General features: G+C 46.1%; 1 protein-coding gene across 13 annotated transcripts in view; it reads left to right on the top strand.

Annotated features, from left to right (window-relative positions):
* The first annotated feature begins 3,275 nt into the window (after positions 1-3,275).
* LPP (LIM domain containing preferred translocation partner in lipoma) overlaps positions 3,276-21,537 on the top strand; it is a 337,428-nt gene continuing 319,166 nt past the window's right edge. For 7 of the 13 annotated variants that reach the window (XM_088061262.1, XM_088061260.1, XM_088061252.1 and 4 more), the window contains exon 1: positions 11,087-11,140. The gene's annotated coding sequence lies outside the window, so the exon portion shown is untranslated. Of the gene's footprint in view, positions 3,342-10,594; positions 10,764-11,086; positions 11,141-11,534; positions 11,611-21,537 lie in introns of those variants that run through there. The other 6 variants (XM_088061255.1, XM_088061254.1, XM_088061261.1 and 3 more) reach the window with 4 other exon arrangements.

The raw sequence follows: 21,537 nt of genomic DNA, 5'->3' as shown, positions 1-21,537 counted from the left end.
ACAGAATTGGCATGATGGGTTTCCGTGACTTTTATGTTTGGCTTTCGGGTGAAGGAACAGCTTTGTGTCTATTAGACCTGCAAAGTGTTGCAATGTGGGAGTTACACTGATTTTTTAGTCTGATGAGATTTTGGTCTTGAAGTATGCTTCTGTTTCTTCCTCCACCTCTTTTTTTTTCATTCTTTTTATTTTTCTTTCTTTCTTTTTTTTCTTAGCTTCATTTTCCATGAAGACCAGCTAGCAGCAGCTCTTGCTCCACTGTTTTCTTTGTTTTTTCTCACTTGTTCACAGGGCAGGGCTGCTTTTCCCACTATGCTGTTGCAGCTTCAAAGCTGCCTTCACACAAGCTGATACCGCCCTAGTTTAACCAGTGTGAACTTTTGCATTTGGTGATCTACATCAGCTGCAGAATGTCTTATCCTTGTTCATTTACAAAACTTTCTAACCAACCAGAGATGAAAAACTAGCTCTATTGATACTAAAATAAGAGGGTCTGCATGGCCTTGTGCCCTGATTTAGTTAAAACTTCTTCAAGCTGAACACTTTTAAAATAGTGCCATTGAATATGCACTCGATACGTTGGAAATATCATGCCAGGGCTGTACAAGCTATTGAGTTATATCCTCAGTGATGTTCTATAAAATCCTTTGTTTTCAAAGAGCCTGGAAAATAAGAATTAAAATGCTTGGAAGCTTGAAGTCTGTGAGTGCACTGGTGGAATTGAAGCAGTGGCAATACTAGAATAATGCATGGGGTGAGAGAAAACCACAGGTAGCTCTTTGTCACCTCTTTCTTGTGAAGCATCCTTGGGAGATGCCACAGCTCCCTGGGTGACTTTGGGAACAGTGGGTGCTGCCTGTTCACTTGGAACATGACGTGTTTAAAGCTAGCTTAAGTCTCATAAAAACCTGTAGAAAACACCCAAACAAAAGGCTGCGCTGAGGCCATTCTGCACTTTCTGAAATGCTTCTCAGAATTTGGGTTCACAGGAAATTGCAACTTTCCGGTCTGATTCAGGAAAACATGAAATGTCAGATTTTTCTGTGGAACAGAGATTTCAGCACTCATTCAGCTCAGCCAGCAGGTGAGGAGAAACTTAACAGTAGCACATGGGGTTAGTGTCCACCACAGTAATCCCTTGAGCAAAGAGCACATGAGGCTGGAAAACTCTGAAAGGAAAGTCAGAATGACCCTAACAGAAAACCTTTCCTGAAGGAAACCACATCTGTTCAAGCTGGCATGAGGACTGTTCTCAGGAGGAGCGAGATGCAAAGTTCAAGGGAACTGCCTGTGAAGACACACGGTGACAGCGCTGGGTTATATAATGTGCCTTGGTGTGAGGAAGCTCTTTGTTCTATTTACAAATCCTTGTATTACTGACAAGGAAACTTTGATGGCTGCCTTCCAAAGACGACAATGAAGAAAGAAAGAAAGGTGGGTTTTTCTTTGTCTTGCAGCTCCCATAAATCCCCTCCTATTCTGAAATGTGACTTTTAAAATGATTTTTCTTTTCCCCATGTGTAATCCTATTGCAGGTTTTACAAGTATAATTACAAAGCAATTAAATGTGGGAGCAGTGAGGAAGACAGCACCAAGGAATACTGAGCCTATTTGTTTGAAAACTCCACAGGTGCTGGTTACAGCTTTGAAACACCAAGTTTATTGTGTCTGAAGAGTATTGTTTCATCCACAAAGAGGTCAAATACCGGAGAACATTCTTGGATATTATGTGAGATTTAAGTGAGACTTGTTCCTCAAAGACTACCTTATAAACCAATTTATCTCACACAAAAGTTTCCAAACCCTGAGAAAACTCAGGGTGAGATTGGAGCTCCAAGGGAGAAGATAGAGCAGAGGTCATAAAATCCCGAGTAATGCAGAGTTAAGGGATAGAGAATGAATAATCACTATTTGGTATAGCACAAGAACACTGATTCTCATTAAAAAAAAATCACAATATTTTTTTTCTCTGCAGAAACAAGCTCTTATTAAATAGACTCCTCTAAGCCAATCTCTGGCACTCTGCCTCTACCGTTCACTTTTCTGTACTCCTCAGTAAATATTTAGGCTAAATGGTGTAGAGCTGTAATATCCTCTGGGAATAACCCTTGGTACCTGTCACTAAATCCATTCTATATATTTGCTGGTGAACAGTTTGGCTGTAGACTAGATGCTGTTCTTGCTGTTCAGTGAAAAATTTATTTTGTAAGATTTTCATCATTAGCCAAGGACAAGTTCCCTTTAATTTCCTGAGTACTTTGGGAAAAAAGGCATTTATTTGGTAAAAGCACATTATAAAGAACTACAAGGTAGGGATCCTTCCAAGTCTTGTTCAAACTCCATTTCAGACATCAGGAGTCCTTTATCTCAGCTCTCTATCTAGGAAAATATTTACCCATTATAATGACCTAATCACAGGAAGGGGCCAGGGCCCAAGTTTCTCGTTTGCCTGCCTGTCTCATCGTGGGGTGAGGCTTGATGCAGGGTGTGTACCAGTCCCAGATCCCTGTGCAGAGCCTGCAATTGGTGCTCAACACCAACAGCGTTAACCAGTGCAATGCTCTGGGTCCTGGGGACAGAGTCTGAGTGCTCTCAAACGCTGCCTGGTGATATTCATCTTCTCCATCAGGGCCTTCCTACCCTTTGGGCAGCATGGCCACCTCATCTAGGAATCTGTGGAGCAACACTGATGTGGCTAAAGCAAGGCCAAGTAGGTTGTTGTTCCTACCAATGCAAAGAATGAGTGAAAGATCTTATCTGAACAAAGTTGGAACCATTCTGCTTAGGACAAAAGCAGAGCAGGAAAGAACCCAGATGAAGTCATGGACATTCAAAGAGTTGAGCTGCTGTGTTTCCACAGGTGAAGATGCAAGCTGATCTCTCTGTAATAAGATAGGGTGGGAAAGGTTATATAATTAGGTTGCTTGTTGCCTTAAACCCTCCTTCTCCATAACGCTAAATAAAACAAATGCTTCAAGGATATAGGTCATTATCCCTGATCAGCTGCCCAAAGGGAGGAAGGTTACCAGAGGTTGGTAAACACCTGACACATGGGTGTAGGCAGATTTTGATTTAATAGTGGAAAAAAGTGGCATTTTTCAGTCTATGTTAGGGAGGGGTGAGATGTTGAACAGGTAAGATGGGCCTCCAGAAGTTTTACAAATGATGGAACATTGTGGCTGAAATGTAGACAGGATAATGCAAATACAAACTGATTTTTTTTTTTCCCCTCTTTCCCCTGCACTAGGTGTGGGACTAAGAAACAAAGGTGACACCAAAATGTCATCTTTCCTGATGATTTGGAGCCATTTGACTATCTCTAAAAGCTCTGAGCAGATCAGGTATTTGTATGCATATTGCTTCAGGCTCACAACCTCAGCCAGCCCTTGCTAGGAACATGACCACATTCCTGGAGCTGTGGTGTGTCAGTACCATCAAACAGATACTGGAAGTGCTCTGAGAGAGGGGACAGATCTGACATCTTAAGGATTTGCCAAGGCACCAGTGAGATCCTAAGGTTTCTCCAGCACAGCCACAAACTCAGTGCTCTCAGGTTATTACTTTGAAGGGAAGGTGGTGCTTCCAGCACACATTTACTTTCAAATCGTCCACTAGACTAGAGACAATTTGGAAGAGATCTATGAGCAATTCGGTTTAGCTCTCTGCAGACATTCCTCTGCAGCCACAAGCAGCTCATGAGCAGTTTGAGCCTGGCTCTGGTGCCAGGGATCTGTCACCTCACTGGCAGCACGGCTGGGCTGTCGCCTTGGTGATCCAAATTTTTGATGGTGTGAGGAAATGAGCATTCAGAGGTGGCTGAACCCAGGGATACTAAGGTGCCCTGCATTGCCTTTGTGTCCCAAAGTGGGACAGAGCAAATGGAGCAGCCCGTGGGCAGAGATGCTCTTGGTCAAGGACAAACATGGGTTGAAATGGGTCTATAAAAATTCTTGAGTCAGTCCATAGTTATGTGCTGTAAGGTATAGGGAGTTCTGAGGGTAACTAATGGAGATGGGGAGTCCATCACTTTCATAGCCCAGTGTGATCTCCCAGAGCCTAAGAAGGGCTGTTTTTATTGGTGGTGCACTGAGGCACAAAGCTCCAGAGTATTGGGGAGAAACATGTTGGACAAATGTTTCTCATTAAGAAATGTTTATTTGTCAGACATGATTCCTTTCATGTAGAGTGTGTGGGAGTGTATCCATTTTAGCTAGATACTCTAGGAAATGTTTTCTTGGAGTCAGCATGGAATTTCTGGCCGAAATGCTCCTTCATTGTGGCATGGTCATTCCTGGGCTGGCTGGGTGTCTGTAAGTCAGGTCTTGGAGCTGAGGCTGGCAAGATGGGGAATTAAAACAGGCAAAACTGATTCTCAGTCACTTCTGGCACTGGGATTTGTTTTTCACTGCATGCTTTTTGTCCTTTATTGCAAGGGAGAAAGTCCTCCAAATTGTTGAGAAGTCCTGTTTTTGTCACAGTAGAGATGGGAAAGATTCCAGACTCTCCAAGATGTTGGCAAATGGTGGAAGCTTTTCCAGCTCAGTTCAAGCTGCAACTTTCCCCAAGTCCCACATCTGTTCTGTTGCAGAGCCACATACTTAACCCTGGTTTTCTGTATAGAAAATTATGTAAATAAAACCATTTGAGTTTGAAACTATTACTAGTGAAACTAAACTGGTGGAGAAAGGGCAAAGCTGGCAGCCAGAAACTGGAGACCCAGCAGCCATGTCCTCTCCTTTTGACTTCATTGTCCTCTGTTTACAAGCTGGTATGTCAGATTGGTCACAGCTCTCAATTCTCAAGGCAGTTGTTTTCTGAATCAAATACTTCTCTTTACATAATTTTCTTTGTATATATCTTTAATATAAACCAAATTAATCTCTTGCTTCTTCATTAAATCATTTAGGACCTCTGTAGGAGACAGGTAGGTGTGTTGAAGGAATCCATGGAGGACACCTCCTGAGCCAGCAAATCCAGAGCTTTGCTGTTGCATAGGGCACTGCCTGATGGCACCATGGGATTTGGGCTACCTAGTCCTCTGGAAACATCCACCTCAAGGTGCTTGTCTTTGCCATTACCAACTGCACAGCTTTTGGTTTCTTAAACTCTTCTCATCAATCCTGTTCTTTGCTCAAGTCTGCCCAAAGGCTCAGAAAGGGAAATGGAAATGTCCAGGGGTCAAGCACAGAAATCAAGTTTTGTTCAGATGAAAACTATCAAGAGAGCATGTGCTACCTCTGAGCAGGGAGGCCAGAGGGTCACTGGCTTATTTAGAAGTCTTGCCAAAAAACTCCTCTTGGATCTGTTGTTCAATGCAGCTCAGACTGATTTTCATCCAGAACAGCTCTTCATATTTTAATTTTTGTTTTCTTTTTCCTTTTTGTTTTTTCATTGTGAATTATTTATCCTATATTTCACCAAGGGAGTGTAATATTCTCATCTTCTCCCTTCCTAATATTTAAGATCTCTCTAGGTGTCTCCATAATACACCCGTATTTCCTGATTGAAGGAGTTACAGACAAAATCCACAGTTGGCATTTTTAGCTTGCAGAGATAATATTTCTGTGGCTGTATATATTTCTATGTGCTGTAACTCTGTTTACTTTAGAGGAAGAGCCCTTAAGATTGACGAATGAAGAAACATATTTAAAATATGTATTTTGCAAATGTGTTAATGCCTATATACACTATAGGTCCCTGTGGAAATAAGAAGAGGCATTCTTTTAATAAACAATGGAGTGCATCCAGTTTTTCTTCCTACTTAAGTTATTTCCAGCACATTCACTAAAATGCTACCAGATTCAATAATATTTGTCTCTTTCTTGGCTTCTTACATATATAACTTTCTTCCATGACAACAAGTCCAAGATTTTTTGGAGCCAAAGCAGGAATGATGATGTGTTTTTGTTGTTGTTGTTCTTCTAACCAGCTGTCTTTGCTCATCTTGCTGTCACTAGGAGAAGATATCTGCTTAGTATATTCAATATTTTCACTTTGATTCTCAACAGGGAGGTCAGAGCCCATGCAAAAATGTCCCCCAAAATATTTTGTACCACAAACATTTCTTTTAAGACTGGGGTACTTTTTTTATTCAGTGTAGGCTCCATAAAATATTTAACTGATTCACTTCCTGTAAAGCAAAGCACTCATGATTTCTGTGTTCAGATCTGAACATGAAACATTTACTATTAGTGAGATACTGTGCAAGATACTGGGTGGTATAAAATACAAAATCTATAATTCTGCTTTAACTATTACACATCATTCTGCTGAGATACTAAAAGTTTGCCTTTTTCCCCCACTAAACTGAGATCCATAGAGTGAGGATTGTTAATGAAATTATCCACTTCTTTACCAATTCTTTGTGTTAATTTCATCAAAATTCATTAGAAAAAAGTAGTAGTGCTAGTAATGGTTTGGATGTGCCAAAATGCTTCAGGCAGTTCTTTCTTCTAGGCACTAGCAAGTCTCCTTCCTCCTTAACCAGAGATACAGTCTAGCAAAACACTTCAATCCTTAAATCCACCCTGCTCAATGGAACGCTTAAATCTAAGCTGAAATCTCTCTGGGCTCAAATTGGATTTAAGCATGTCCTTAAAATGAGGTATGCTACACAAGCACATTGCTCAACTGTACTTCTCAGCACTGGAATATAGCAGTTTTACTAAACTACCATTCCTGAGGCACCAGCAATTATGGCTTAGACTGTAGATGGAGCAGAGCACGGAGCAGAGCCTAAAATGTTTGCAGGAAGGTTTATACTTTCCTGACCTACCCCAAACTCACCATGGCAAACAGTGAAATGATATGGAATCAGATTCCATGTCTATAGAATTGGACAGGACTGATGGCCAGGTAAAACTGAGCATCTTGTGAACCACTTGCAACTCCAAGATGTGTGCAGAGATGGAGGGTTTGATGATGGTCATTATCTCTGATACACTCACAGAAAATTGGGGAATTTGTTTGCAACTGTATTTCTCATCAGTGAAGATTCCCTTGGGGTTTTGGCCCAGTCTCAATTGCTGTCAGAGATGTGTGACTCACTAAAGCCTGCTCAGTACCATGTCTTGCATTCCTGTCTGGGTGGAAACATACCTGCAGAGTGGGGAATGACAAAGCTCAGCCCCACTGCTGTTTCTAGATTCCTTCTAGCAGGCAGCACACACGTGTATCCCTCAACCAGAAACAAGAACCCTGTTTGGAAATTAATTCAGACTTGCAGGATGAGTCCTTTCTCTCCTGTCTGCCTAGTATCCATGCTGGTGTTTCCTCATTCCTTCCCCAGTGCCACAGGAATGCTATTGCTGTGAGCTCAGGTTTTGCATGTGCTTCCAAGAATATCCTTTGGGAGACTGAGGGGTCAAGTGTGACACTGCATGTCTTGGTGGAAACTGGCGTCCTCCTGGCGGGGTGGGTGAAAAGTGCTGTGGTTTGGGGCAGAGGAGTCTCCAGCTGATCTAACACTAATTGTATCTGATCTTTGTCTGTAAATTAGGTGGCAGCTCTCCCAAAAACAAATGCTTAGTGTGTTTTCCAGCCTCTTTGGCTTTTACCCACAGAAGAATTAGTTCACCAGGTGAGCGACTTTCCTGTTGTTCTGGAATTGTTGCTAGTGAGGGAGTATGTCAGTTCCCCACAACTTCATCTGATTAAGAGCTGACTTGCAGCAGAAGTGACTTGGGTTAGAGATAAAGCAAACATGTCCATGTGTGAAGCTCTGGAACTGGTCCTCTATATATTCTTATGAGCAAGGTAGGTGAATCCCTGTCAGGTACAGTTTAGTTTAGTTTAGTTTAGTTTAGTTTAGTTTGTGCTGCTCCTGCTTTATGGCCTGAGAGATGGAATTCCTCGGGCTTCCTAAGGGCTCTTTACATCCTGAGTTTTTTGTTTTATGATTTTTTGCATATGAAATCTCATGGAAAAGGAGAGACCCAAACTCTGAAAAGCAAGGTTTCACTTGCTGACTTCTGGAAACTGCACAGAATGGGGTCTGACAGGAGGTCATGGCATGTCATTCCCCATTCTAAACCTTGTACTGTGGGTTTCTAAGGGCTCCTCCAGACATGGGAAGGTGAACTGACTGGTCTAAAGTCACAATACAGGGAAAGTAGGAACAGAAGCCAAGTTTCCAATCTTCTAGTCATGCACCTTAAACACTAAAAAACTTAATTTCCTTGAATTAATACTGGCCCAGGCTGACTTCTGTATTCATGCCTCCTGACTGGCCTATGCAATGTCAGGCATTTCAGTCTTTTGCTGTTTAATTCATTTTGCTGCTCTGGTGCAGGGTGCAGTAGATATTACCAAAGGAATGATTGTATGTTTGCCAGTATTTTTGATTCTTTCCAGGCAAAGAGCAGATTTTCACAGCCAGGCTCAACACCTTGAATTTTCTACTTTCATTTCCAAAGTGTATGATATTGGTCATGATAGGAAACAGAAAAAAAACTCCAGAAAATTCATGCTGTGTTTGACAAGGTGGTGACCATTCTGGGCAGCACGTTACAAGCGTAATGGACTGCAAATCAAACTTCTGCTCCTGTGCTGCAGAGGATTAGTCACAGTTCATCTACCAGCAAAATGGAGGTAGTAGTAGTTACTATCTCAAACTCTGGAGGCTCAAAGCTTAAAACTTTTGGGATCATTTTAAGGAGGCTGCTATGGATGGGCACAATATTCTATCTTCTGTTAACAGCACTGGAAAATTTCATAAGCTTCATGGATAAAGAAGCAATAATTGTTGGCTACGGGACCAGGAAAATATTTGACCACTGGTTTTGTCTGAAATACTAAATGGAGAACACTTGTCTCTCATCTCAGGCCAAAGGGGCTTTTTTAACATTCATATACTTGCCCTAGGTACCAGTTTACACAACACAAGGGCTGTTTCAGCTCTGCAAGAAAACTTGAAGAAAAAAAGAACTAGAACAGGCAACAGTTCCTGTGTGTATCTGTCATTGAGAGCTCCACCATGGTGAAGTTGACAGACATGGGTGCCAAGAAACCCCTTGGGATGACCACCTGCTCCTGGTGGGAGAAAATCCCAATTGTGAGTTGTCCTGCAATGCAGGAGCGTGACCTCACAGCCCAGTACTCAGCTGGAAGGAGAGAGGTGAACTGTAGGTTCTGCAGGAGAGGACTGAACCTGGGTGTGCAGGGCCTCAGGCAAAGGCTTTGGCTGCTCAGTTGAGCTGGTGCTAGAGTCTCTTCCATCTGGAAATCAGCCGTGCCCGTGTCTTTCACAAGAGCAGGAACGACACAGTGTTCACAGAGCACTGCTGGCTCTCTAGGTAACACCTAAGGCATGGGGCCCTGGTGACTCATGCACCATTCAGCTTTGGTTTAGGATCTCAGCGGGGTTTAAACACCAGGTAGGCGGCTGGGACAAGGATGGGGTATTTCTAGTCATAGTCCTAATGCCTAGAAAACACCTGCAGCCGTCACTGCTCATGCAGCTTTAGCTGAGTGCTTCTAAGGAGATGATCTGGCCCTGGCAGGCCTCTCTGTTCCTGGGGGAAATTTAACACCCCTGGTACACAGGGCCAGCACAGGACACCAAATCAACCCTAGATGAGAGGTTCACACTGCTGGCTAAATGTAAGAAATGCCATGCTTTCCCTTCTGAGGGCTCTGCCAGGCAGGGGTGAAATCTCAAGGGGTCTCTGATTGGGAAGTACAGTGGTTTTGGCAGGCAAGGAAGGTGGAGCGAGGCTGAATCACAATTCTCTGCTACAGCTTAAATCTTTTAGGCACTTACTGTCCTTTTTTTTGTGTCCAAGTGAGCAATCTTGCCCTCCTGGGGCTGTCAAGCACTGACTGTGGACATTAAAGCTGGTAATGGGATAAGATGCAAACATCTTCTGAAAGCACACACCAGAGCCCTTTATTTTAAAAATGAAATACATTTGAAGTGCCTACAAACTCACCCAGAAATCTCTTTCCAAATGAATAAGGCTTGGAAATGCTCCCTACCGCAGCCTGAACACAATGTAACCCTTCTATCTTCCAGTTCTCTTCAGGGCAGGCGTAGATACCGAACAGCTACTTAAAGGGTAACATTCAATTATAAAAACAATCACACTCAAAATCCCAATTTATTTTAACTGCAGTCGTTAGAAATAGCCACAAAACAATCAAACAGAAAGCAACCAGAAAATAGTTTCCCTTCCCCCTCTCCTTAGTATTTGCGACAAGTCTTGTTTTGAATTTGTGAACAAGCAACAAAGCAACTCTTTTGGAACTCCCTCCACCTTTCACCTCCTCTCACCTTGCTCTTTGCCCCAGCTGGGGAGCAACAGATTAAAAGCTGGTTGGAGAAGCACCCAGAGAACCAAAAGGAGCCCTGGACAAAAGTTCCCTGTGAAAAGTTAAATCCTGCAAGGCACAGGGTGCATTTCTGGGCCTAAAGCTGCCCTGGCTGCGGGATGCAGAGCAGGAAGGCGATGCTCACAGGTTCGGGGCCGCCTCCAGCCCCGTTCCCTCCCGCCCAGGTACCGGAGCCGCTGCCGCCCGCCCCCCCCCAGCCGCGGCTGAGCGCAGCCCCCTCCCGCCGTGCGGCCGTCCCGGCCCCGGCCCCAGCCCTTACATGGACAAATCTGCCTGCAGGGAAAGGCAGGAATTTGGGCCCTTGACGTCAGCCGCGGGCAGAGCTCGACAGCCCGGCAGAGCGGGAGGCAGCGGCCGCCGCTTTCGCTTTTTGTTTCGGGGCCGCCCCGCCGAGCCCGGGGCCGCCGGCCGCCCCTCCCTGCGCCCCCGGGGAGGTAAGGGCCGGGAGGGGCGCGGCCGGAGGGATGCGGGAGCGGCGCGGCCGGGGGGATGCGGAGCGGCTGAGGGACCGGAGGGAAGGAGGGAGGGAAGGAGGGAGGGGTGTGCGGGGCGGAGCGCGGGAGGGGCCGGCCGGGGGCCGCGGCGGGAGCGACCGGGGGCACCCGAGCCGGGAGGGCGGGAGGGGCCGGCCGGGGGCCGCGGCGGGGCAGCGGCGCGGGGCGCGGAAGGGGCCGCCGGGCGGAAGGAAGGGGCCGGCGGTGGGGCCGGGGCCGGGCGGTGCGGGGCGGTCCCGGTGCCGCCCCCGGCCCGCCCCCCCCCGCCCCCCCCCGCCGCCCCCGCCGCGCTCGCCTCCGCTGCCTCCTCCCCCGAGGTATTGTTGCAGATAATAACTTGCCCCCTTCCTCCCCCCCCCCCCGTCCGCCCGCCGAGGCAGCTGTGCCACAGCTGGAGCCCCCGGCCGGGGCGGGGAGCGCTGCCGGCCGCCCGGGGGGGCCGCCCTGGCTCCTCCCTCCGCCCGGGGCGCCGCGGCCGCCGGAGGGGCCGGCCCGGTGCGGCGAGGGCTCGGCCGCGGGGCGGGGGCAGCGCCGGGACCGGGGCAGGGGGAGCCCCCCCGGTGCTCGGGCGGCCCCACTGCTCAGCTCCCGGCCGGTGTCGGCGGGCGGGCCGGGCCGGGCCGGGCCCCCCGAGCGGCCGGGCCGGTGCCGCAGGTGCACCTGGCCCGGGCGGGGGCTGCCCGGGCCCGCCCCGCCGACCCCCGGCCGCGGCTCCTGGTAAATAATAAGTTGTGTAAAGCTCCGGCAGCTTTTTATATTCCGGGGGTGGCTCTGCCTTCCCCACCAGGTAAGGACCGAAAAGTTTCCCACACCCTGACGTCACCCACGGCTTTTTTTTTTTTTTTTTTAAGTAGTCTTTTTTGGTTTTTTTTTTCCTCCCCCTTTCTTGCTCTCCTCTTTTGAACAGGCAAACCTTATTCCTGCCATTGCTCAGGAGCACTCCCCGCGCCCCGGGGCTGTGCTGGGAAGCCGGCAGTGCTCCCGAGGAGGCGTTGATGAAGCAACTCCTGCCTAATTGCTCCGCTGCCTGTGTCTCGAGGTGCAGCTTGGCCCTGCCGGTGAAACAAACGAGACTTGGATTCTCCTGCTTTGTTTTGATTATTTTTTTTTTGTTTCTTTTTTCCTACACCTGTAGGAATTGACTTTTTAGCCCAGTTGTGTTGTTCTTGTGCTAGTTTCTTGTCAGTTTCTTTCTGTTTTGCTAGGCAGTTGGTACACAAAAGTCTAAGGAGCTTGCAGGAGCCATCAAAGTTGCTGATGTCTCCCTGCACATCTGGAGCACCTTGGTCCCTCTGCACAAATGGGTTTTGACCCATGCAAAAAAGGAAGGTCTCACATAGAAGTCACAAGTGTTCTTGGACACATTTCAGGATTTCTTTGCTTCCATGAACTTATTTACCTGTAGAGTTTGTGCTTATACATTCCAGGAATGATTTCTGGGGCAAGATCTGAGAGTGGGGAGTGCCTGTGAGCTGGGTGATACAGCAGGTGCTGGTTCACCAAGTAATTGGAGAAATGGGATATTAGGAAAATATGGGACCGTGCAGAGCTGGAGAAGAGGATGCAGCATTTCATCTCTCTGTTAGTAATGTGGCTGTGTTCTTTGTGCAGCACAGTTTAGGGATGTGGATGACTTTCCAATTATACCCACCCTTACTGAAGGAGGACTGACCCACATAAGGCTAAATAAATACTCCGGGATTTCCCTTGGGGAATATGTGTGTCCACAGATAAAGATTTATTGTTGAAAACTTCTCTGCCTACTGGCTTGGTCTATCTCCCCCTGCCCGTCTTACAATGTTAGCAAGGTGTCAGAGGAGCAGTGAGTATTGTGGAAAAGGGATGTCTTTTCCTTTGTACAAATGAAATCAATTGTGAACCTGGTGGATTCAAAGCGAAGAGAGTTAGGTGCTTTTCAGTGTAAGTAATGGTGGCATTTATAATGCAGAATGTTGCTGAGAGCAGGAGTTTAGCCAAGTCTGAAAAGAAGATGGGATGGTTGTATGAGTGTCAGGTACATTCAGAGTTGTCCCAGCCTGGGGTGGCGCCCATTGTATCATAAACGTCTGATTGGAAAGAAGAAACAGTTTCATGTAGGTTTCCATGAAGCATCTCTGGCTGATGCTAGATAGACACAGATAGAGAAAAGCAGTAGCTTGGGTGGATGACAAATTGTTTCAAGAGCACAGTTTCCGTGTGTCTGTGGAAAGAAATACCCTCAGGGTGCCTGCAGTGGTTTCTCTATTGCTCTGCCCATCATGGTTGTGTGAACAATACATCCTCAGTGGTTCCTCATTTTGTTGCTCCTCAAGCTTCTGAAAACCTGACCCACATAGCTCTGCCTTTCTCCTACTGAGTACTTCTCTCCCTGACATGGCTTTGAGAAACACTTGCACACTCTGAATCTGGCTCAGATGCTGGGTTTCACATTTATGTGATTGTCCAGTGCTCTGTGGTAGCCCTGCTAAGGTGGAGCTAAGTCCCTGGGAATGCATGGAGAGGTCTTAAGATGGCATCAGGATGATACACTGGCCAAGAGCAGGTCTCTTCCAAATCAGGATATTTTATATATTCTTTAGGTATGTGTGTAGCTCTTTAGCTACTTTGTTTTTGATGGGGAGAAACCTTCAGGGAAGTAAGACGAAGTCTGTGTGACCCAGCAGAAGTCTGTGATTCATCATTTGTGTTTGCTGTGTCCACATGAGAATTTGACAGTGATGCTCCTGTCTGCAAGACAAGGTCCTCCATAGCCAGTCTTTTCACCCCAGTAGCTTCCTCATCTCCCTTTGCTCTGACTCTCGTAGCAGTGTAATTCTGTGAAAAACTAGTGAGATTGCTGCAATTGCAGCCAGAACAGAGGAAGAAGGAGCAAAGGAGATGGAAACCATAACTTATAAAAGGATGTGGGTTACCTGATGCACAGGTACACAAGTGCCTTTAAAGAGCATGGGTCATACATAGGAAAATACTTGAAATAACTTTAACAAACAAGGGTTCCAGAGGAGGGATTGGAGAGAAGATTTTGTGTTTGGTGTCCATGTGTGCATTGGGTGCTGGAGGAGAGCATCAGTAATGTTTGAAGAACTGTGTTTTCCTCTTTCTGATTTAGAAAGCTCTTTGTTTTGCAAGATAGAAACAAACAGAGAAAAGAAAACAAGAAATCTAACCGAAAACCACAGACCAGGAAAAAACTCCACAAAACATTAAAGCTTTTGAGAGCTCATGCCTGCCTAAGAAGGAGAGTTTAGTAGGGTTGGTTCTTTTCATTCATCCTGCTCCTGGGCATGGCAGGCCATGTAGGGCTGGTGATGTTTTCCAGTCCAAACATGAAAAAAAACTAAAACCCGTTATCCACACTTAATCATTGCAATTAAGGTTATCGGTAGAGACAACTCAGTGGAGATTCTGTTTTGATCTCCAAGAGCTGGTTTCAATCAGGTTCTGAGCAACTGCAAGAGCTGGCATGCAAATGATCATTTTTAAGTCACTGTCAGCAAGTTTCTATCTGTCAGTATCTGTTGTTGGGATCTGTGGGTGACAGTGACACACACGTGTGAGTCAGAAGAACTTCCAAACTATCACAATATGCTCAGGGAAGGAAAACAAACATCGGTGGAGTTGTGGGCTGCTGATAACCTTTTCTTAGACAAAGTTATAAGCTTTTGAGTGTTGCAGGCTGTTAGGATGTTTTCTGTTGCCCTTGATGGCATAAAGGAACCTTGGAATTCTGTGATTCCTCAACAAACCCATAAATTACTTAGGCTGGTTTGGGGGCAGGGAGAAATGCATGAGGCTTATTCCAGTTTTGTTGCTGGGTAATAGCTCATCAACCCTCTTTGGGGTTTACAAATCTGGCTGGGAGGGATCCTGTCTTGTGTTTAAGAGAGTTTATGCATATGAGCACCCTCTTAGTAGATGCCATTCAGTTCTCAGCTGCCTTCCTCCCCCTGCTCAGTGATGCTTCAAGACAGGAAAACTTACACCAAATCTTAGATGACTCTGCTGCCAGTGGAATAGTTAGTTGAGATTTAATATGGCCATTATCTTCAGGTAATAAAATATCAGCTAACTTGCCACAACTATCTTGTTTAATGTCTATTAAAAGCCCCACATACTTCACTCACTGGGTGAAATTTAATAGAAGTTCATCTAAGCATTTACTGCTTATTTAATTTAAAAATAAGTTGATCTCCATGACTGGAGTAACAGGCACTAAGGATTTAATTAACATTTAGTAAACTGCCCTGTTAGCTCTGAATTGCACAGTCAGGTCTTGTTTATGCACCAATTTGTATCTACCCTCTCCTTTCTTTATTTTTTTTTTTTGGCCAGTTGATCTCATTGTGGGGAGCTGCAGTCATCTTCTGTTCTCCCTCTGCTCCTGATATTTTCTCACATGGAGAGCCTGTGTCAGGGCTGTGAGGCTGGAATACTGCGAGGAGCCAGGACCCAGCTGCTCAATTGTGAGACCAGCCCAGACAGGTGGGATAGAGGAGACTGAGTAGACAGGTTGTCCCACAGGCCTTGAAAAAGGATCTGTGGAGCCCCATGGGGTGGGTAGGGTTGCACTGTGTCGTGGGGTAGAAATGGTCCAGCTTCAAACCTTACCTTAAATTTGTCTGTTATGTTTAAGTGTCTCCTGTAGGGCTTTTACAGCGGTGTGGCTGCTGCATGGAACTCAGATTGCTGAGGTTTGGTCTTTGGATGGAGAATGCTGGGGTGTTGTTACAGGTGACTTGCAGGTGCTCCTGCGGCATGGCTGTGGTGGCTGTACCCCAGCTGAGATGTTTTCTGTGTCCGTAATGTGCATGTGCATTTTCAACGTGCACACAGCACATACCCTAAGGAGCTCTCTGTTTCAGCAGTTCATTACCTCACCTTAACAGATTTGAATTACTCCACTTAGTGAGGCATGAATGAAAGCAAGGAGTCTCCCAGACAGTGCAGGCAGCAGCGGCTGGGTTGGGAGAGTGATTGAATTAGCAGCTGATAAATGGTTGTAGCTCCAGCTGCTGCATTATCACTGCCTCACTAGCCTGGGTGTCAGTGGAGTTCCTGTTCAAGCTCTTTGCTGAAGGACGTCGGCTGGCTTGGATTTAAGACACCTCATTGTTTGAGATAGAGGTTTGATTTACTTATCGTGGGTTTGGGCAAATCTCGAGAGATACCTCAAAATATTAGTGTGGCCAAGATAAGCCTGTAATCTGGATATCCCCAGAAAAAATGGATAGTGATCGTGGCAGCCACATGGCAAACCTGTAGTTAATTGCATGCTGTGAACTTTGTTAATAGAATGGCGTTAAAGTTGCAAAGTCCAAGTGCTCTGAAGCAATGAAATGCCAGAATGAAGGTTGTTGAAACCTTAATTTCAGCCTCCACTGCCAACAGGTATTATGATATGGCCACTTAATTGCCAGAGCACCTACTCTGTGTCCAGAGTGGAAGGTGATACTTAACGAGCAGCTCTTCAGTTGCTTTTCTCTTTGTGCAGTGTGTGGCCTCAAGCCTTATTTACCATGTACTGTTCAAACTCGAGACAGAATGCAGAATAATTAATTTTCTTTTGTGTTTTTCTGGAGTGCTCTTTGCTCTTTCATTGGAGCATTTTGGAAGTTGGAGGAACTATTTTTGTAGTGCCTTCCTAATGTGAAGGAAAATTATTCTTGCCATTTTACTGATGGGACACTGAGGCTTGGAGAGGCATGAAACTAGCTGTCTCATATCATCCTTGACACTGAAATAATGGAGTAAAAAGGAGTTAGACCAGGGTTGTTGTCTTAAGTGTGCAGTCAGAACTGCTAATAAAGCAAAGAAATGGTTGGGAAGAATTGTTTGTAATTACAGACTGAAGTTGACATCCTTTCTGCTCAACTCTGGAGTTTACTTTGAACTGTTCCTTGCATTTATGCTTATCTTCTGTTTTTCCTGCTGTACCTGCCTCTTACACATTATCATCATTATCCTTGAGTGGAGGGCAAAGCTTATACTTACCTTGTGTGAGTATTAAAATACCGAGCTTAGTGTGGAAGCTGGCCTTTACCTCTGGCATTTGGAGGCTAGAGCAGCTTAATGGTGTTGGAACTGAAATGTGGTGGTGAGGAGGTCCAGAAATCTCTACAAAGATGGTTAAGGTCCAGGTGGTATTTATGTATAAAAACATATTTCAAGAAATAGAAGTAACGAGGACTTCATATCCTCTGCTCAATGCTTCTTCAGCAACTTGTTTTCCCATGTACAGTGTGACTGACATTTTTCAGGGTAGTTGAAGCTTCTTTTAAATCTTATTCATCACTTCTGATCCTGCAGGCTATTTTTTTTTTTTTTTGTAGAATGAGAATTATGCCTTCCTTAGCACAGTTTCACTTTGGTGCTTTTTCAGAGAATCCACTTTTTTTCGAGTTCCTTGGGATGCAGAGCTGAGCTTGGAAAACACAGCATTGCATCTTTGCCATTTAAGGAGGTCTTGGTGAACCTTCTGCATAGCAAGTTTGAAATTCAAGTGTATGAGTAATCCAGCTGAACTATGCAGTCACTTGTGTGCCTGAAGATAAGCGAGTGTTTTAGCACTGTCCTGTACCCAAATCCTAACCTGTTCCCAAGGCAGACGGATGGGGAACAAATGAAGTGCAGAAGGGTTAAAGTTACTGGGAGATGTCAGGCTTCTTTCCTGCTGTAGCATACAGAATGACCAGAGGCTCACTGAAGTGAAGAGTCAGCCTTATACAGAGCAGGAGATCCTGTTGTGAGTGGTGCAGACATTTTCAGACTTTTAACAGTGGCATTAAGTAAAGGACTATGGGGCAGAAGTGTATTTTGGAAGTTAGGAATGATGCCTTGGACCACTGCATTGCTGCAGGAATGAGCGCAGGGTTCTTGGCATGTAGCATCTCTTTGAGTGTTTCCTGCTGCATCTGAGGTTTGGGAATGTGGCCAGAGCAGCAGGTGAACTTACAACAATATAGATGAGCATGTCTTTCCAAGGCACTCCACCCACCCAGGTCCTCGAAGTGTCTGGGTGAAAGGATGGCAGCTTGCAGAGTGCCTTCGTGCCTCCTTCCATGGCTTGGCACGGTGTGTTTTGCTCTGTTGCGTGGGAGAACTGTGAACTTGGGGTGTGTGGAGGCTGGGGAAGTTAGTTGAGAAATTTTTAAGGACTGCATCGTAGCCTGGGAGAAGGAGCTACAAGAGCAGAGCTCGTTGCTTTACTACACACAAGGATCCCTGCAGGGTGTGTTCATTTGTAAGTCATGCTGGATGAAGGTAGTTACTCCATGCCCTCATTGCACACACAGCCTACAGGCAGTGTGTTGTGGGTGCTGTTCCTTGCAGCTGGGTATCAAATGTCTCTGAGGATGCAGGGCAGGTGGCTTGGTATCACCTCACCCTTGCACTGAGTATTGGTTTTCTGTGATCTGCCCTGAGATAGGATAGAGAGGATTGCTCCAGTGTGTTACAAGGATCATCTGGGCTGCTTGTCCCCACCCAGTCTGGGGTCAGGCCACTCTCTGGGCTCCCATATCCACATCACCCTGCTTCCCTGAATGCTGTGGCCCATGCATCCAATCTGTATTCATTTGCACACCTGAGGTGGTGTGCTAGGTCTTGGGTTATGCTGTCAAGTGCCAGAAGTCTGAGTGAAAGTGATCTGCTCCAGCTTTTTTGGCTTCAGGGCAGCTGTCTGCCTGTGTTGGCTGTTCCCCATCCCTCAAAGTGCAGTGAGGCACGAGCAACATGATGGGTTTTTGTGATAACTCTTGATAAATTTCTTGTGTTTCAGGTGATTTGATTCATGCCTGATTAAGGGTGTCCCCACTTTCATGGGTGGATGTGCAAAGGTAGCTGTGTTATCAGAAAGTCGCTGGCTCATCTCATTTAGTTTCAACTCCTTCGGTAGAGGCACCTGCTAGAATGGGAATATATTTTGTGTGTTTTAGTTGTGCAAATCCTACCTGATATAGAGTGAAAGTTATTCCAGATGATCTCCAGAAAGACAAGATCTATCCATCTAATAAAAGTCATGAGTAATTCTGGGTATGGTATTGGCATGCTCCTGGGCTCCTTTCGTCCTTTGTTTTGGCTTCCATATCCCATAGCCAACATTTTCTTGTGTTGTCCATGTCTCTAAATTTGACCAGTACCGTCTTGGCCTGGCACTTGTTTTGCTGCCTGAAGGAGAGTTGTGAGTCTGGTAAACAGAGTGCATCAAATTCCTGTGAGCCCAAGCACAGAGCACAAGCTGCACCCATGAAGTGACATCTGGGTCTGAGGAGGTCCTGGCCTGGGAGATGAGGAATGGTGAGAGAGGAGCCAAATGATTGACTTGTGAACATAGCGACTGATTATGAGCAAAGATCAAAAGGATGTAAAAAGTGTTTGTTAGCAGAATGTCTCTAAGATAAAGACCTGATAAGTATTGAAATGTGTGGAAGAAAGGGAAGCAGTAGCTTCTGACAGAGCAAAGCTGTCTTGAAACTTGGTGCAAAGCAATTCTGGGTCATGGGAATGTACAGCTGCTGTGGCTCTGCCACTGCAAGCTATTGCCACTTATGTGCCTTTAACAAATGTGCACGGTTCAGTCTGGAACCTACTTGGGCTTTTCTGTCCTTCCTGGGGAGTTCATCTCCCTCATGGCTGTTTGTCACTGCAGTTTTTGAGCTGTGCTGTCTCATTCCTCAGCCCTTACTCACAGGAGGCCTCTGTGTGAGGGAGGGACACCCAAGAGAAACATGAAACCTGTGAAGTCCCTTACCACGAGGAATTTGGGTGGCTGATCAGCTGCAGCAGGGTGTTTGGGAGCCTGCTGGAGGTCTGTGGGCTGAGAGTGTGATCTGCAGCACTCCAGAGCGTGGGATGGAGCTTGGGGGCAGGTGGTTTTCCCCTGCAAAGGGCAACCCCTGTCTGGGGGCTCCTGGTAGAGCTGCGCTGGCCCAGCCTGTTAGCAAAAGTCAGTTGTGCATTTGGATGGGGTAAAGTGGAGGAGGGGAGCAGTATCACTCACTGAAGTCATCAGTGACCAGAAGTAGGCTGTAAGCCATAGGGGACACCTCATGTCTCCATCCTAAAACAGTGAAATGTGGCAGGGGAGATAGAGCCGTATGTGCAAATACAGCGTGTGGGTTTGGGTTTTGGTCCAGCATTCACATCCATAAATAGGCCAGCCTCTTCCTCACGCTAGCATGTGTGTGTGCTTCTCAAACATGAACCAGCTAATCCAAACAGAAGTTGGGCAGCCTCCAGAGCCCATAAGGAAGTTAAATATCACTGCACTTTGTTACAGAGATGCCCAGGATTCCAGTAACACCTGCTAGAAGATCCCATTGGAGCTGTGTGCATTGGTGGCTGTGTGGGCTCAGCTCAGCAGAGCACCTGCTGCCATTGCCTCAGGCTGCTCTGCCACAGTGTGTGAGGGCTGGGCTTCCATTGACATCAAAGACACAACTTCCTTTAGTTTGTGAGGGAGAATGGGATTTAGCAGTATGTTTATACACTCCCACTTTATTAAAGTCTTGTTCAAAGGAGGGAGCTGTGGATTTTGTTTGCTGCCTGCCTTTGTCCATGTGGTGATGTGCTCACCTCTGTGGGGATCGTGCGTGAAGTCATGATGCTCCTGGTTGGCCTGTATCCTTTACTTCCTTCCCTCTCTTTCCCCAAATGTCAACATTTAGTTACAAGCTTTAACACCTCTGAGGACAAGAAAGTGGTGATTTATTCTGGAATTGTCTTCCTGTATTTCGTGCTCTGGCTGGGTGGCTGTCCTGATTTTTCAGGCAGGGTTGTAATTATAAGGCTGCTAAGTGAAGTGCCTGGAGCAGCAGTAGTATAGTTCTGGATTACCAGTAAATCAAGAACTTTCCTTAGGTGTTTCCCCACTCAGTTCTTCATCAGTCTCCAGGAAACGTGAATGATGGCTCTGAATAGCTGCGTGTGGTTAAAACCACCTGGAGTCTCTTCAGGGCACAAACCCCACCAGTTTTTGCCATGCAGCACCTCAAGGACAAGTTTTGTGTGTCTTCCATGATGACAGGGGCTGTGGGCTGCTCGTCCTGTGCCTCGTTGCTCTGAACGTGCTGCAGTCACTTTGCTGCACCGCGTGTGTGCATCTGACTCTAGCCTGTGCTGCCAGCTGCTGCTGCCCAGCCTTTTTGTCTGCATTAGTTTAATTGAGTGAGGAGCTTGCAGGAGAAGCTATTCGTTCCCCTGGTAACTGTGCTTGACAATCAGAAGTTATTCTGGGGGTGAAGGACTGGTACAGATTTGTTTTCTTTGGTTGGGAATCCATAACCCCTAATAGTTTCTCGCTCACAGGAACTGAGTGGACTTGGTTTGCTGCTAATTAAAAGCCAAAAGGGTACGTAGTCTTTTCCAAAATAATGACCATCTTTGGTGAACAAAACTATGCTGAGTTCCTATTTGTTTCCAAACCCCTTGCTTGTGCTGTGTTACTTTGCACTGCCTCTGACACATGGGAGGGCCCCATCCAGGCCAGCAGCTCCAGTCTGATGCACAGGGAATCCTTGCTTGAATCCTTTGTCTGCTGTTGGACCAAAGGATAAATATAGGAGAAGCACAGGGCTGTTAAAAATGTTATGAAGCTAATAATTACGCTTGCGATCGAGGATGTGTTTTCTTGGTGGGAAGCCATGAAAGGCGATAGAAGTGAGTGTGTGTACCCTGTGCGCTAGAGCGTGTTTTCATCTTGGCTTTTTATGGGCTA

The sequence above is a fragment of the Pseudopodoces humilis genome, chromosome 11 (assembly GCF_049639895.1).
Source record: "Pseudopodoces humilis isolate 2021_Gansu_Grassland_sample_001 chromosome 11, ASM4963989v1, whole genome shotgun sequence".
Taxonomy (NCBI): Eukaryota; Metazoa; Chordata; class Aves; order Passeriformes; family Paridae; genus Pseudopodoces; species Pseudopodoces humilis.
This window is presented reverse-complemented; position numbering and strand designations above follow the sequence as displayed.